We start from the raw sequence: 2,798 nt of genomic DNA on the forward strand, positions 1-2,798 counted from the left end.
ACTTTGACTATCTCGGGTGAAAAAAAATGTTCTGAGCTATAACTTTACATTACATAAAAAAATTGCTCATTTAATAAAGATTTCAGAAAGGTGCCACACTTACTGTTTTGAATAGAAAAAAAAATTATAGCCGCTTTTGTGGGTAAAGGACTGAGACACGCTAGAATGTATTTAATAGATTTAAATTGAATTTGCTCTTGTTACCGTCAAATGACATGCTAAATAGTACAAAGGTACATTATTACCTGCTCCTGACATTAGTTTGTGTTACTTACCGGAATTCGGACTAGAGTCTATAACAAGGGCTATATCTATCAATATTTTTTGTGAAGGATGGGTTCACGTGAAATAAAACATATACATGAGTTGTTTGAAGAAAAATTTATTCATTTATTGATAAAATATGCTCAAATTGGCGACCTTCTACTCTAATACAAGCTCGGCACCTTTTAAGAAAAGACGCTTTTAGAGACCTTAAACTCAATTGGGCTATCTCAGCAGGAGCCCCATTTGGTATATTAAAAAGAGAAAATAAAATTGTTAAGTAAACAGCGGTAGATAAGTATGCACTCTGGTAGAAGAAGTAATATAAACTTTTATTAACTGATTTTGCTATACTTCTTTGATGTTTAATATTTTTTAAATCTCTGTGCAAAAATTATAAAATTTCAGCAAATTTGCACCAAAATCCCTAAAATTGTTACACTTTTTTTCAGAATTTCAGAAAACTTTTAGGTATGCAGTTTTATTGCCCATTAAATTTTATTATTATTTTTTTATTTATTATTATATTTTTATTAAGCTTCTATTAAAAGGGCATCATAAACTAAACCTGCGGCTAGTTAATCTATAAAATGTTGCTTGGGAATCCAATGAATAATTAGTTTAAAGAAAAAATTACCTACCTAAACTTCGGCTACTTTAATTGACGAACACAGATATGTACATACAATATGCATGCATATGAATATGTGCCCATAGTTTTGAAAGTAGCCTGATTCACATCACACCTTTTGTGCTTAAATGACCGTTTACTTGTAACCGAAACCTGCTATCGACATAAACTGACGACAAAAACTTTTACCTTTGCTTAATGAATTCGAACGAATAACCGACGATTTCAGATGCAGGTAAATTACCATGTAATCACAAAAGGTCGGTCTGATGTGACTTACACCACTTTCAAAATTATGGGCACATACGCATTCAATGTAACTATGATACATTTGGCCACTGACCTGTACTCTTTTTATTGTTGTTATCTTTTATAGTTTTATAGGTCCTCTTCATGTTTCGCATTTTACGGTCCAGTGTGTCATCATCTTCAACGAGAAAGCCCGCCGTCCTCATGTCAGCGAGAATATCCATCCACAAATTCTTCTTTGGGCGTGTGTGAATCGGTAACAAAGTTCTATGGGGAAACTGTTGAATAATATTTTTACTATGGTGAGAAAGTTTTGCCAATCTGCTGTGTGAAATGAAGTATTTATTGACAACAGTAAATTTTTGATAACCGCAAATTTATGCAGAATAAAATACTACAAATTGAAGTGAAATTAATATTTTAAGAAAAAATCTGCCATCGTTGATTGCAATTCATCAATTTAAGCTTTTATTTAAAGAAAAGTTACGCACATCAACAATCTTTGCGATTGTCAGAATTTTCTATGCATTTGTCAAAAATTTCACTAGCCTCATGAGCTACTCAAATTTTATTCACCTCATAGTTTTCAAAAATTTACTCGCCGCGGACTTTGTTACCGATTCACACATGCTCTTTTTAATTTTTGGATCACGAAACTTATCTTTCCTTTTTCTGTATTCCTCTAACAAAAATCTCGTAGCTTCTCCATGCCACTTGAATTTGGAGTTCCCTGGTGATCGTATAATTAAAAGTCATATCAAATCACTTAGCGTATTCAAATAAACATTGCAGCATCCCACTTTCAGATGTTGTGTTTATGTCGGAAGCAACTCCTACCAATTCTGGTGGTGCAACATATCCCTTCGTATACTCCTTCAAAAACTTTTATCTGAGGATAAAGTCGGATATATAAAAATAACAAGCTGCAACTTAAGCAAGCAATTTAGGCACCCTGAAATTGTGCATATGGAAACTGTGCATACGAAATAATGCATATGAAAAACACCGAAATAATGCATACGAAAAAAAACCGAAATAATGCATATATGCACAGTATCGGTTGAAAACCGAAATAATGCATATGAAAAAAAAACTAAATAATGCATATATGCACAGTTTAGGTTGAAAACCGCAATAATGCATATGAAAAAACCGAAATAATGCATACATGCACACTTTCGTTTGAAAACCGAAATAACGCATATGAGAAAAACGAAGTAATGCATACATGCACAGTTTCGGTTCAAAACCGAAATAATACATATGACAAAAACCGACGTAATGCATACATGCACAGTTTCGACTCGAAACCGAAGTAATAGATTGGCGCTTACACATATCTACCTTAGTGTTTGGTCGAGCCTCTCCTCCGACTTGTGGCGTGCGCCTTGATGTTGTCACACAAAGCGGAGGGACCTACAGTTTTACGCCGACTCCGAACGGCGACTGTATTTTTATGAGAAGTTGTTTTTTTGGCATTGCCTGCCAAGGGACGACCGCTGTTAAGAAAAAACCTTTTTCTATTTTTTTTGCGATGTTTATTTGACCAGGGCTTGAACCCAGGTGCTGATGAGTGAGAGCGCGCACAGCCGCCGACTGACCGAAGTAATGCATATGACAAAAACCGAAATAGTGCATACATGAAAACGAACTT

Source organism: Rhagoletis zephyria, unplaced genomic scaffold (assembly GCF_001687245.7).
Source record: "Rhagoletis zephyria isolate East Lansing unplaced genomic scaffold, Rhagoletis_zephyria_1.1 Rzeph_scaffold_02175, whole genome shotgun sequence".
NCBI lineage: Eukaryota > Metazoa > Arthropoda > Insecta > Diptera > Tephritidae > Rhagoletis > Rhagoletis zephyria.